The sequence below is a fragment of the Hibiscus syriacus genome, unplaced genomic scaffold, assembly GCF_006381635.1.
Source record: "Hibiscus syriacus cultivar Baekdansim isolate YM2019G1 unplaced genomic scaffold, ASM638163v2 tig00110580_pilon, whole genome shotgun sequence".
Taxonomy (NCBI): Eukaryota; Viridiplantae; Streptophyta; class Magnoliopsida; order Malvales; family Malvaceae; genus Hibiscus; species Hibiscus syriacus.
Genome location: NW_024062791.1, coordinates 1,277,028 through 1,293,431, shown reverse-complemented (window position 1 = coordinate 1,293,431; position 16,404 = coordinate 1,277,028).

Here is a 16,404-nt window from a genome sequence, read left to right as displayed (position 1 = left end):
GGAGTGCCTGTAGCTGATCAAGATATGTTCTTTAGAACGTTAGATGCAATATTAACTCGTTTCCAACCTCCTGCTACTTCAACTCCAAGAATGAATGTTGCAAATGAGTTGAAGGGTTTAGGAGCTCCAGAGTTTAAAGGTAAAGCTGAGGAAGATCCTGTTGTTACGGACCTTTGGCTCAATGATGTGAAAATTATTTTAGAAGGACTCCACTGTTATGATGTGGAGAAGTTGGACAGAGTGGCCTCTTTGCTTCGTGGGAAAGCGAGAATTTGGTGGATAAATGTCACTTTGAGGATGACCAATGATCAAGTGACATGGTCTCTGTTCCTAAAAGAGTTTCTGCATAAGTATATAGGAGACCAATTCATCAAGCAAATGAAGCAAGAATTTTTAAATTTGAAACAAATGAACCGCACTGTATATGAGTATGAGTGTGAATTTAATAAGTTAAGTCGCTTTGCAACAGAGTTGGTGCCAACAGAGAAAAATACATGTGAGTGGTTTGTTGAGGGCTTGCGTCCAAGGCTAAAAGAAATGTTGATTATATTGAATCTGTTAGAGCTGGGTATATGGGCTACCCGCCCGTTTAGCCCGCAGGTTTTGACGATGCGGGCTTAAACGGAGCGGTTTAAGAAGCTTGCATTTATAAACGATTTTGAATTCTAAGGCCCGCGGCCCATCCATTTAACCCGCGGCCCATTTAAAAAATCCATGGCATGAAAGTTACATTGAACAGATGGATCTGAAGACCCAGTCTCGGATGTTCTCGAAACACCCCTTTTGTGAAATAGGTATAACCGTATAAACAAGCCAACTATCACCACCAATGCCACGGCTAACGCAACACCTCCAAATATAGCTGCAAGATTCCTTGACATTTGGTATTGGAACTACTTCAGATATACATTGAACCTAATATAAAGAAGATGAGACGACTGGATAAATCTTTATCCAGAGTCAACTTATCAAATGCATTCAAAATTCAAACAACAAAAGCAATGTGCATAAAATGAAATGGCAAGCATACCATCCATTAAAATAGAATCTATATATGTGGATAAAGAAAACAAGTAACTTGGTAGCTAGTAGGCAGATGACAAATTGACAATCTTAAAAGTGAAAGATGCTTTGCAATCATAAAGGAAGGTAGCACCGTCAAAATTTAAAATAATATTTAAATTTTATTTTAAATAGTCAGAAATGATTATAAAATAATATTTTTTTGATTTTTTAATCATTAATATATATATATAACGATATAATTAATTAAACTCAAATTAAAAAAAACAATATTCACTTATATCACCAAATTGAAAAACAAATAAAACAATAATCACATTATATTTTTATAAAACACAATTATTCAAGGCTATAATATGAAGATACAGAAGTGTATGCAAGCAGAAATTCAAACACAAAAATTCAACAAAGTCAAACATTATACAAATCTAACAAGAAAGTTGTCAAGTGGTCCTAATAATTGTATATGGATACTTTAGAAAAAGACTAAAACATAATATGAAAATATAAAATAAAATAATTACAGTATAAAATAATATTTTTTTAATTTTTTAATCATTAATATATATATATATATATATATATATATATATATATATATATATAACGATATAATTAATTAAACTCAAATTAAAAAAATAATATTCACTTATATCACCAAATTGAAAAACAAATAAAACAATAATCACATTATATTTTTATAAAACACAATTATTCAAGGCTATAATATGAAGATACAGAAGTGTATGCAAGCAGAAATTCAAACACAAAAATTCAACAAAGTCAAACATTATACAAATCTAACAAGAAAGTTGTCAAGTGGTCCTAATAATTGTATATGGATACTTTAGAAAAAGACTAAAACATAATATGAAAATATAAAATAAAATAATTACAGTATAAAAGTAAATTTTATAAGACTAAAATACTATATAAATTTTTTTATTTTTATTTTTTAAAATGAAGAATAATTTGATACATTGTAAATGAAAAAAATATCAAACAGCGGTAGAATTATGACAAATGCCCTAATAAATTTAAGAACTACAATGGTTATAAGTAACATCATATTTATAGGTAATTTATTTTCTTTTTCTATAAAATTCTTTAAGGTGGCGTTTGGTTCGCTGGAATGTTTCTGAGGGAATTGAAATCTGTGAAGGAATTGGAATCTGTCAAGAATTGGAATCCAATTCCATATTTTGTTTGGTTGGAAGGAAATTGAATTGGAATCCAATTCCATATTTTGTTTGGTTTGTAGACATGTCAGATGAATTTGATTTTAGTAATGTAAAATGACAGGATTGCCCTTCTTGTTTTTTTTGCTTAATTTTAGTTTGTTTTATAAATTACATGGAGCAATATATTATAAAAATTTAAAAAAATTAATTTTTAATTTTATTGATTAATTATTCAGTTCAATAAATTATAAAAATAATGCTAATAAACATCATAAGTTAAAATCATCCCAATTAGGGATGGCCATAGGTCAGGTTGGGTCGGGTTTTTGGTCTACCCGAGAACAAGAGAACCTCCATCTGAGACTCGACCCGACCAAAATAAAGTTTCATCGACCCAACCCGAATATATGAATTAGAAACCTGACCCGACCCGACCCGAAATAATAAAAAAATATTTTTATTCAATAAAAATAGTGACTTAATTGGAAAAAAATATATAGAGAGGGGTATTATTATAATTATTCCTAAATATATAAGGTAAAATTATATATTTTTGGGTCGGGTCAGGTATTTTTCACCCTAAACCCGAACCCGACCCGACTCAAATATCACACTTAAAAAAATCGACCCGACCAAAATAAAGTTTCACTCGACCCAACCCGAATATATGAATTAGAAATCCGACCTGATCCGACCCGAAATAATAAAAAAATTATTTTTATTCAATAAAAGCAGTGACTTAATTGAAAAAATATATATAGAGGGGTATTATTGTAATTATTACTAAATATATAAGGTAAAATTATATATATTTTCGAGTCGGGTATTTTTTCACCCTAAACCCGAACTCGACCCGACCAAAATAAAGTTTCACCCGACCCGACCGGAATATATGAATTAGAAACTCGACCCGGCCTGAAATAATAAAAAAAATATTTTTATTCAATATATGAATAAGTTATCAAAAGATTGATGAGGGTAGTATGGTTAAATTTCAATTCCCTCCAACAAGGGAATTGAATTCCATCCATTCTTGGATGGAATTCATTTTCCCTCATTTGATGGAAAGTTGAAGCCATGAGGGATTCCAATTCCCTTGAAAAACTTGAACCAAACATGGGAAAGTGGTGGATTGGATTTCAATTCCCCTTAATTACAAGGGATTCATGCCAACCAAACGCCACCTAAGTTTATTTTCTCTAAAATTTTATAAATTTTAAACTAAGCGAGTTATTGTGGGCTTCACGGGCTACCCGTGGTTATACCCATTAAACTCGCAGGTTTAACGGTCCGGGCTAAAAAGCCCACAATTTAAACGAGCTTTAGTTTTTTAGGCATGAAGCCCGCACGGGCCGCGGGTTAAACGGGTAGCCCGCAGGCCTTAGCCCATATATCCAACTATAGAATCTGTCCTCATTCCAAGAAGTAGTAAATCGTCCTAAAGCTCTAGAGAGAGCTCAGAGTGAACGGTTTGGGGAGCAAAGAGCTCAACCATCCAAAAGAACTGGAGCTTCATCAAGCTCTGCACTACCTAAGAGAGGTAGAGATTCTGGTTTTCGATATCAAACAAGATCTGAATCAGTGGCATCCTTTGCTAGAGGATCGAATTAGGCAAGAGCTAGACGAACTCAATATTTGGGGACTGGTGATAGGCGAGCATAAGAGAGTCAAGTTGGGCAGTGTCAAATCTGTGGAAGAAACCATAGTGGAATATGCATAATTAAAACAGGAGTTTGTTATCGATGAGAGGAAACATGACATTTTATGAGAGATTGTCCTTTGAGGGTAGAAGAGTTTGTTCCACCGGGGAGATATGCTTCAATTTCCCAGAGGGGACGAGGTAGAGGTAGAGGAAGAGGTAGAACTCAACCTGAATCCTCTACTCAGCAGGAAGTTCACTCTACTGCTCGGGTGTATAATCTCAAAACCAATGAGGACCGGGATGATCCAGAGATAATAACATGTACTTTTTCACTGTTTGATAAACATATTATGGTATTGATTGATCCGGGGTCTACATACTCATACATTAGTAGCAAGTTAGTGAGAGAATTAAACATTCCGCTATAAGCTACTAATAATGAAGTGATAGTGACAAATCTATTAGGGCATAGTGCTCGTGTGAATTTGGTATGTCGAGGATGTCCCATACGGATTCAGGAAATTGAATTCCCTACTAATTTGATGGAATTACCCTTTGACGAATTTGAAGTGATACTTGTAATGGATTGGTTATATCATTATTACGCTAATATCGATTTTAGACTGAAAAGAGTAACGTTGAGAAGTTCGGAAGGGGTAGAAGTCGTGGTGTTTAGTGAAGGGTAGAATCCATTGGCAAATGTAATCTCAGTGATGACGGCAAAGAAGTTACTGCTATAGGGATATCAAGGGTTCATTGCTAATGTGCCGGATATTAGAACCAAGAAGAAGAATTGAAGAAATTCCCATAGTCAGAGAGTTTCCCGATGTATTTCCTGCAGAATTATCGGGTTTGCCTCCAGATATAGAGGTAGAATTCCATATTGAAATAATGCTTGAAACTGTGCCTATTGTCATGGATCCATACAGAATGGCTCCAAAAGAATTGCAAGAGTTAAAGATATAGTTAAAGGAGTTGTTAGATAAAAGATTTATAAGACCAAGTGTCTCACCGTGGGGAGCTCCGGTTTTGTTCGTCAAAAAGAAGGATGGATCTATGCGTCTTTGCATTGATTATAAACATCTCAATAAAGTGCCCATCAAGAATAAGTATCCCCTCCCCCGAATTGACGATTTATTTGATCAATTAAAGGGAGCTTCAGTGTTCTCAAAAAGCGATCTACGTTCAGGTTATCATCAATTGAAGATTCAAGATAAATATATCCCAAAGACGGCATTTAGAACTAGATACGGTCACTATGAGTTTATCGTGATGTCGTTTGAAGTTACGAATGCACCAGCTACTTTCATGGATCTCATGAATATAATATTCCCTATTTGGATCAATTCTTGGTGGTGTTCATTGACGATATTCTAGTGTATTCAAAGTCTAAAGAATAACATAGTTCACACTTGACGAAGGTGTTACAGATTTTATGAGAAAAGAAGCTTTATGATAAACTCTCTAAATGTGAATTCTGGTTGAAGGAAGTGACGTTACTTGGACATGTGATTTCTGTAGAAGGAATTTGAGTGAATCCTCGAAAGATTAAAGCCATTTTAGAGTAGGAAGTTCCAAAAAATATGTCAGAAGTCCGGAGTTTTCTAGGGTTGGCTGGTTATTACTGAAGATTCATTAAAAACTTTTCGATAATAGCATTACCCCTAACAAGTTATTTAGGAAAGAGGTAAAATTTTCTTGGACTCCGGAATGTCAGAAAAGTTTTGAAAAGTTAAAGAAGATTTTGACAGAAGCTCTAGTGTTAGTTCAACCTGAGTCTGGCAAGAACTTTATGGTTTATAGGGATGCGTCCCATAATGGCTTGGGATGTGTGATGATGCAAGAGGCCAAAGTGGTGGCATATGCGTCGAGACAATTGAAATCACATGAGAAAAACTATCCAACGTACGATCTGGAGATGGTTGCAGTAGTATTTGCTCTTAAGATTTGGCGTCACTATTTGTATGGTGAAAGATGTTATTTATATACAAATCACAAGAGTTTAAAGTACTTGATGACTAAAAAAGAGTTGAATTTAAGACAGAGAAGATGAGTGGAATTTCTCAAGGATTATGATGTTGTGATCGATTTCCATCCGGGAAAAGCAAATGTGGCAGTGGATGCCTTAAGCCGAAAAATGTTTGCAGCTTTACGAGCTATGGATGCTAGATTATCATTAAGTGAAGATGGTGTTATTTGTGCTGAATTGACTCTCAATCCATCATGGCTAAATCGAATTAAAAAATTGTAAGCTAGGGATGAAAAGTGATCAAAAAATTGTAAGACAGTGTACATATTATGAGATGAAAGCTGATGGGAACCTATATTATAAAGGGAGGCTAGTGATTCCAGATGATGATGAGTTAAAGAATGATCTATTAACGGAAGCTCACTGTAGTCCATTGACGATGCACCCAGGAGGAAACAAAATGTATATAGATGTCAAGAGTCATTATTGGTGGCCAGGAATGAAAAGAAATATTATAGAGTTTGTGTCCCAATTGTTTGACTTGTCAACAAGTCAAAGATGAGCATCAGGTTCCGTCAGGATTATTGCAACCAATGATGATTCCTCAATGGAAATGGGAGAACATAACGATGGATTTTGTAACGGGGTTACCTTTAACTCCAAACAAAAGAGATTCAATCTGGGTGATTGTAGATAGATTGACTAAGTCGACCCATTTTATTCCAGTACGAACTTATTTCTCTATGGACAAGTATGTCAAGTTGTATATCATAGAGATTATACGGTTGTATGGTGTACCTGTTTCTATAGTTTCTGATCAAGATCCTCGATTTACTTCGAGATTTTGGAAGTCATTGCATGGAGCATTGGGAACTCGATTAAATTTCAGCACATCGTTTCATTCTCAGACTGATGGAAAATCTAAATAGACTATTCAAATCCTAGAGGACATGTTGAGAGCTTGTGTGATTGAATTCAAAGGATCATAGGAAAAATATTTGCCACTTGCTGAATTTGCTTACAACAACAGCTATCAGTCGAGTATTAAAATGGTTCCCTACGAAGCTCTTTATGAAAGGAAATGTCGTACACCTTTGAATTGGTACGAGCTCAAAGATAAAGAAGTTCTTGGTCCTAAGTTGATTCAGGAAGTAGAAGAAAAGGTCCAAATAATTCAGAGTAATCTCAAAGCTGCAGCAGACAGACATAAATCATATGCAGATATAAAAAGGAAAATTGAGTTTCAAGTCAGAGATAAAGTGTTTTTAAAAGTGTCTCCATGGAAGAAGATGTTGAGGTTTGGTCGAAAAGGAAAATTGAGTCCTCGGTTTATTGGACCATATGAGATTGTAAAGGAGAGTGAGACCAGTAGCATACCAATTAGATTTGCCAAAGGAAATGGAAAATATTCACAATGTATTCCATGTTTCGATGCTTCGAAAATATCGATTTGATCCATCCCATATTGTGACACCAGAAAAGATTGAGGTTCAACCTGAGCTGACTTATGAAAAAGAAACAGTGCAGATATTAGCTCACGAGGTGAAACAACTAAGAAATAAAACTATTCCTTTGGTCAAAGTGCTATGGAGAAATCACAAAGTAGAATAAGCAACGTGGGAACGTGAAAAGGATATGCGGCATCAATACCCCCGTTTGTTCGTGCAATGAAAATTCGAGGATAAATTTTCTTAAGGGGGAGAGATTTGTAACATCCCAAACAATTGGTTAGTGACTAAATTATAAAAATTCAAAATTTGGTGATTAAGGTAGAATAATTGAATAGTTCAAAAATGATTGTTAGTAAATATAAAATGAAATAAAGGAAAAAATGGTCATTTGACCTGAAATATTTTTATTTTCCTTATAATATAAAGGAAACACGTGGGATCCATGGAAATGAAATACGTTTCCAAAGCAACTCTCTCATCTTCTTCTTCATCTTCTTCTCCCAAACGTGAGGCACCCAAGCTTAAGATATAAAACGTAATCCTATTTCGGAATAATCGAAGAGTTAGGATTGAATCAACGAAAGCAAGGCCAAGGTGAGTGCATATTATAAGTATAGTACAATGGAATAAGACTTGTGATAAGTATAATTACTATGTTGATTTTTATAGTATAATAGTTATGAACATGCATACATGATAATTGTTATGATACATGCATAAGGTATATATGTGAATAGATTCAAATGCACATGTGATATGATAAGTGATGTGAGTTATGTGATCACAAGAGAAATGACATGAGCACATGAACATATGAAACATAAGAATAATGGCCATAGTATACGATATGAGAGCTATAGGTATAGTTGGCATGCCAAGAGTCGAGGGTTTCATAGGTCCTTCGTGACAACTCATAGGTCCTTCGGGACATATTCACAGGTCCTTTTGCACAAATTTCATATGCCACTCAGTGGGACTTATACGAGTTGTGGTGACAGCAATAGTGCACAACCTCAATGTACTCGAATACCTTGAGTTCTCAGTAATATACATGGGCTTATAAAATATTATCAAAGGTAATTGCATTATTATTGTTGTATGTTACCATATTGAATTACATATTATATGATTGAACGGATAGATTGCATGTTCATATTCATAAGGAATGTATCATTATTATATTTATATGCCTCACTAAGTCTATGACTTAGCGTGTAAGTGATTTACACGTAGGTACAGAAAAATAAGAAGATCGATCTTAAGAGCAGCAACGCAGCATACCATCTTTGAAGATCAGATCAGAAGAACTTTACAAAGTATGTCCGTTTATGTAATATATGTGTTGGCATGTTAATAGAGTTGTTTAGTATGTATGCTCTGATAGACTTTTGTAATGTTTTAAACGTATTTATGTAAATGAAAATGAAAATGTATAGTAATGAACGGTTAAATTTTTACGAGTCTTATATACGTTTTATTGAAATACTGTAGCAGTACTGTAGCAGGGGTATCGGTACCCTGTAGTAGGGAATCGGTACCCTATTTGTAATATGGAAAATTTAACATTTTGGGTACTATAGCAGGTTACTGTTCACGGTAATGTAACAAGTTACTGTTCATTACTGTTCACGGTATTATTCATACCGTATAATACTGTTCATAAATACATTTTATCTCAAAATTTTATACCGAATATAATTTAATAATATATTATCATATTTTCTTAAAATAAGTTCAAATGTTTTGTTATTTTGTAAGGAAAAGTGTTTTAAAAAGGCAATGTGACATCTCGGACTCGTATTCGGGTCAGGTATGGGTTGGGGGTGTTACAGAAAGAATTAAAATCAAAATAGAATGAACATCTTAAGAGAGTTAAAGGTCTAACTGCTGGAGGTCAAGGGGTTCTTTGGGATCGTCTTCTCAATGATAGTAAGTTTTTGGAACATTAGAGGACTTAACAGTCCCCTAAAGCATAATAAAGTGGTTCTTCGAGCCACTCAAAATAATGTTGATGTTATGTGTTCATTGGAGACTAGAGTGAAGGTGGACAAAGCAGAGGCTATTTTTGCTGCTAAACTCCAGAACTGGAATTTTTATTTCAATTATGATCATGCTAGTAATTGAAGAATTTGGGTACTTTGGAGAAAGGGTATTAATATGTCTGTTATTCAGAATTCTGACCAATGCATTATTGTTAGAGGTTCACACCAAGGTATTCTAATGTTTATTTCGGCTATATATGGTAGTAATGATGGTATTGCTCGGAGACAGCTTTGGCAGACTTTAAGAGAAGCTGGTCATATTGTTAACAAGTCACCTTGGGTTTTAGGAGGTGGTTTCAATATTATCATGCACTCCTATGAGAGTTCTGACCATGAGGTCATTGGCCATTACCTCGCCACTGATATGAAAGATTTTCAAGACTTAGCTCATGAGCTTGATCTCCATGACCACCCTTATTTTGGCCCTTCATTCACTTGGACCAACAAGCAACAAGAATTTTTTCTTGCAAGGAAACTTGACAGGGTCATGATTAATTCTTATTGGGCATCTTTATTTTAACACTCTTTTGTCGAGTTCATACACCTGGAGTATCGGACCATTACATGTCTCTTACTCGCCTTTTCAAAGAATCTCCTGCAAACAAGCCAAAGCCTTTTAAATTCTTCAATTTTGGGCTACTCATCCAAGCTGCAATAATGTAGTAAGTCAATCTTGGTTTCAACCGTCTCATGGCAATTTTATGCAAATTCTCCTTACTAAACTTAAAAGACTCAAATTTTGTCTTACAAGATTTAATAAGGAGAATTATAGCAAGCTCCCCGATAGGGTCAAACTTAAAAGAATCGAGTTGGAACATCAACAACTTCTCACTTTAAAGGGGCAGGAGACTATCGAAAAGGAACTGCTATTATAAGAAGAGTTGAATACTTTGGAAAATGTCGAAACTGCGTTCTTTAAGAAAAAGGCAAAAGTGCAGTGGATTAAAGATGGAGATAAAAACTCCAAATTCTTTTATTCGACGATTGCATTTAAAAACAAGAGGGATACTATTCGTGTTCTTGTTGATGATCAAGGCAATAGATTGGAGTCCTTTGAAGCAATGTCGAAAGAAGTTATTTCTTTTTATTTGAATCTGATTAGTACAACTGATAACGTGGTCAAAGATATTGATCCTAATCTCCTTAAAGATATTCTCAATTTCTCAATGCCATATAAAGCTTCATCTAACCTTGTTAAGGAAATTACTAGAGAAGAAATTCATAAAGCTGTATTCTGCCAAGGCAATGATAAAGCTCCCAGACCTGATGGCTATACTCCATTTTTCTTCAAGAACTCTTGGAATATAGTGGGTGAGGATGTTGTTGCTGCAGTCAAATTTTTCTTTCTCAATGCAACAATTCATCCTACTTTTAACTCTACTATTATTGCTCTTGTTCCAAAAATTCCAAATTCGAGTGCAGTTAAAGACTATTGGCCAATCTCTTGCTGTTCTGTTATCTACAAAATCATTACTAAAATCATTGTTAGAAGATTGATTGATTTTCTCCCTGAGATTATTACTCTGAATCAAACAGCTTTCATCAGAGGAAGGAGTATTATAGATAATACCCTCCTTGCTCAGGAGATGGTTAAAGGTTATGGAAGAAAATCCATTTCCCCGTGATGCGCTCTGAAGATTGACCTTCATAAAGCTTTTGACTCCATTCACTGGGGATTCATCATCCAAATTCTTAAAGCTCTCAATCTCCCTCATGTTTTTATAGCTTGGATCGAAGCATGTTTCACTCAAGCAAGGTTTTCCATTTCTTTTAATGGAACCTTAATAGGTTATTTTAAAGGTGCTAGAGGCCTAAGGCAGGGAGATCCTCTTTCCCCATACCCTTTTGTTCTTGCAATGAACATTTTATCCCGAATGCTCAATATTGCTGCCGAAAGAGGAATATTTGGTTTTCATCCTAAATGCAAGAAAATTGGTCTTACTCACCTCTCGTTTGCTGACGATTTACTGATATTTTGTAAAGGTAATATCGACTCTGTTGTTGGTGTTCTTACTATTCTTGAACGATTCTATGAAGTCTCTGGGCTTAAACTGAATCCTGCCAAATGTGAGATTTTTGCTGCGGGGATTCCTTCAAGAACCATCGATAATTTAAAAATTATTAAGGGTTTCAGATCGGAAGTCTTCCTGTTCGTTATCATGGTATTCCGCTTGTCACACGCAAACTTACTGAAAATGATTGCAAAGCTTTAATTGATATGATCAAGCTAAAGCTTCATCAATGGTCTAGCAGAAATCTCAGTTATGCAGGCCGATTAGAGCTTATTAGATCAGTCTTATTCAATGTTAGCAATTACTGGTGCATACAACTTGTTATGCCAGCTTCTATTCTTAAAAAAATAAAGCAAATTTGCTCTAGGTACTTCTAGAAAGGTGCAGATAAATCTGCTACTGGTGCTCGTGTGAGTTGGGATAACATTTGTTTTTCCAAATCAGAAGGTGGCCTCGGATTGAAGAACATTAAAACTTGGAACAGAGCTTGTCTCATTCTTCTAATCCAGAAAATATTAGCAGGAAACTGTTCTCTGTGGGTCGCTTGGCTTAACGTCTATGTTTTTAAGGATCATGATTTTTGGAACTACCAAACAACAGCTAATTTAAGTTGGAGCATCAATAGGATCTTAAAAATAAGGGTTGATGCTCATCCATTAATTTCTGCTGGTTCTACGCAAGTTAAGGAAATTTGGGACTTGATTCGTTGTAAAGGGCAGTTTGTTATATGACACAAACTCATTTGGTTTCCATTGTATATCCCAAAGTTTAGCTTGATTGCTTGGATGGCTCTGCTCAACAAATTACCTACAATAGACCGACTTCTTAGAATGGGAATTAGCAACGATAATATTTGCGTTGATTTCAGCAATTCTTACGAGTTAAGGGACCATCTTTTTTCACAATGTACACTGGCAGTGGATCTCTGGAATTTAATTCTGAACCTTAATGGGATGCAGTCCACTTTCTTACCATGGGATGAAATGGTAACAAAGGCTTGTTCTTTATGGAAACGAAGGTCTTTGCTAACTATCATTCTGAAAATTTCCTGGACTGCAACTATTTACTTTTTGTGGCGTGAGAGAAATCAAAGATTTTTTCAAGGACGGAGTAGAACGGTCAACTGTTTGCTAAAAGAGGTTAAAGACGTTATTGAAATCTGTCTTAGGGGAATTAATATTAATAGACTAGATAGTATTAACTTAAAGCTTTGTAATGCTTGGGGTATAGGCTAACAGATCATTTTGTATAGGCTATTTTGATTTTGTTGTTGATTGATTGATTGGTTGTATCTTAAATTTGTTTGGGTAATAAAATTAGAATTATCCAAAAAATAAAAAAAAATTCACAAAAAAAGAACGTATTCATTTCATCAATCAGAAAAGGGTAATGAAATGGATGAAAATTTGAACAATATCAATCAGAAAAGGGTAATAAACACTCTTGAAATATTCTAAATTGTAATTTTGCTTTTTTAAAATTTCAAATTATAATGTTTCTTTTTTAAAATTTCAAATTATAATTTTAACAGCAATATCGAAATTGTTTATATATTTAGCATTACGTGTTGATGACAAGACAAGGTTCTGGACGAAAAATAACAAAACTAAAGAAGGGAAAACATTAAGAAGCTGAGTTGTAAAAATCAATTTATTAATCTATTAATGAGACCAACGGTAATATTAAATTTGGCTGGTTGCTTAAGGGGTAATTTCGGAATAAAATGGAAAAAGTTAACGGCACCTTTCGCGGTGTTTTTTTCGATATATCACCCTTTTATTTTATTTTTCCCTGTTAAGCATCGTTTAGACTATATTTCCTGATCTAAAACCCTTTGCAGTAAGGCGCGCCCCTGCAGCGCGCTTTACGCTGATTTGATGACACGTGGGGTAAGACGCACCCCCTAAAGCGTGCTTTATGCTGACATGGAATATATGTGTGTAAAGCACGACCCCTGGGGCATGCCTTACTGTAACATCCCAAACTACGGGTTAGTGACTAAATTATAAAATTTCAGAATTTTGGGATAAAAGTAGAATAATTGAATAGTTTAATGATTTATGTAGAGATATTTCCTAAAAGTTGTTAGTAATTATCAAAGAAATTAAAGGGTAAAAGGGTCATTTGGCAAGGAAAGATATTTTTTCCTTGATAAGAATGAATTATATGGGGGTGGTGGAAGAGTTATCTAGAAACTCTCCACTTCTTCTTCATCTTCTTCCCTTCCCCAACGTGAAGTCCCAAGCCAATGTGAGTTTCTTTGTTAGTTAATTATTTGTTAAATTTAAGGTTGGGTTTTGATCATTAGATGATAACTAAGCTTAAGGAAAACTTAAGTTGTCTTAAAATAAAAAGATACAGAAGTTATGAAAGATTAAAGAAAATGGGTTTCAAAGTGAATTTCTGAAAAAGAGTTAATAAATCAACTTTGAGATTGAAGTTGATTTGCCATAAGTGTGAATAAGAAGTTATAAGTCTTAGAATTAAGTTTGGATAACATGAAAAATTGGGTATGATTATTAATTCTAAGAATCATGTTGAAATATGGAAGATTATAAGGTGTTGGAATGATAGGAATTGGTTAAAGTTGTTATAGATGAATTTAGTAGCATAATAAGAATTGTATACATGAAAAATTGGGTGAAGTGTTGATGATTTTCGGATGCAATAACTCAAAATGAATAAGCCGTGCCCACGCCTTAACTAAAGACCTCTTCTGCGATATCTTAGAATGAATAAGCCGTGCCCACGCCTTAACTAAAGACCTCTTCTGCGAAAGCTCAAAATGAATAAGCCGTGCTCACACCTTATGAGAAAACTTCTTCTGGTCTTATCATATTAAAATGCAATTAGTGCATCGATGCATAAGGAGTGCATCGATGCACCCCCTTAAAATGAAAACATCGAATGTAAATCATGTACCGATGCATGGGTAGTGCATCGATGCACCTATTAAAGGATGCATCGATACACTGTGCAATGTACTGATGCACTTCAATGGGAAATAGAAGTAAATCTTTCTTTTCAGTCTGATAAGTGATAGATTAGAGTATATCAATTAGTATATTGATATGTATCAATGTATTACTATGTAGATATAGAACGTAATCCTGTTTCAGAACAATCAAAGAATTAGGATCGAATCAAAGCAAGGCTAAGGTGAGTGCAATTTAATTTGTACTTATAGAACGAACATTGGCTTGCGATGAGCTAGTGACAGAGTTACTATGGTAAGAAGTAACTCTTAAAATGTTATTGTATGTGACATGAGTTACATAATTCTATGTGTATGTAATATGTTTAACATGTTGTTCTATGTGTTGTGTGATATACATATATGTGCTTAAATAAGAACATGAGAAATAAAATAAGCTATGTGATAAGGATATACAGAATTAAATGAATGACATGAAAATGTATATATGCTTGATTATATGAATTTGATATATGTGATGTATTTGAAGCATATGATAACAAGAGATGACAATAATTTACATGTCATATGAACACAAGAGAAGTGTTATAAGCTAAGTGACATATGATTATGAAATCATATGAAAAGTGACATAAAAGTAAACTACGTGATTATATGCACATGTGAATGTGAATCATATGGAAATGTTCTACATGTAAGTGAATTATGTGTTTATGTGAATATATGAAATGATATAAAGAATAATGCCCATGTTATGTGTCATGAGATCTAGAGGTATAGTTGGCATGCCAAGAGTATAGGGTCTACGCGGTCTTTCGGGACAAATTCTACGTGGTCCTTCGGGACGTATATGTATTCTTTGGAGCATGTATGAGGTCTTTTGAGACACTTACTTGATCCTTGGTATATGTATATGATTCTTAAGGAATTTATATGTGGTCCTTATGGACAATCTTATATGGCACTACGGTGCAATTCTACGTGGCACTTCGGTGCATTTCTACGCGGTCATTCGGGACAATTTCTACGTGGAACTTCGGTGCAATTTATACGAGTTGTGGTGACAGCATTTGTGTACAACCTCAGTGTACTCACATACCTTCAGTTCTCACCAGTGTACCATGGGCTAATAAAGAGACACTAATAAATACAATATATAAGATGCATATGCTTGTGGTGATATGAAAGGTATTGCATGGATTATAGGATGCTATGTGTGTTTCTTTGTGAAATATATGTGTTCTATGATATGTATAGAAATGTTCAACACATGCTTATATGATCACAAGGAATTAGTAACAATAATATGAGTATTGAAAGGCATGTTAATGATATATGTTTTTATATGATATGATAGTATTTGCATATGTATACCTTTTGTTTATATGAAATGATATATGATTATAGTTTATGTTTAATATGCCTCACTAAGTCAACGACTTAGCGTGTGATTGTTTCACGCGTGGGTTCTGAGAAGAGGAAGATTGGTAAATGTTATGCAAGACAGGTCAGTTTCTCCTTTCCAAAGATCAGATCAGAAAATAAATGTATAGTATGTATTTTGTAACAATGATAGCGGTTGGCATGTAAATAAAGGTTTAAATCCGATATGTTTTAATCGATTTTGTAAAATCATATGATTGAATTTTATAATGTTTTAAATGTATATATATATATATATATATATATATATGTAAATGGTAAATGTATAGAGATGAACATTTTAAATTTTATGAATTTATACGTATTTTACGAAAGTTACTGTAGCAGGGGAATCGGTTCCCCTCTTTGAATCTGGAAAATTTTAACATTCGGGTACTGTAGCAGGTATTGTTAATACGATACTATTTATATGTATTTTACTGTTCATAAATACGTTTTTGATTGGAAATTTTATACGAAACACAATTTAATAGAATATTGTGGTATTTTCCTAAAATGAGTTCAAATATTTTTGATATTTTGTAAGAAAAAGGTTTTGAAAAGTCAATGTGACATCTCAGACTCGTATTCGGGTCGGATACGGGTTGGGGTGTTACATTTAATGGTATCAGAGCTACGGTTTAGCCGATTCTAGGCTAAAAACGAAGTCAAAAGTGTTTTAAAAAGTATACATGCCAACACAAAGTGAAAAATTTTCTGATCTGAT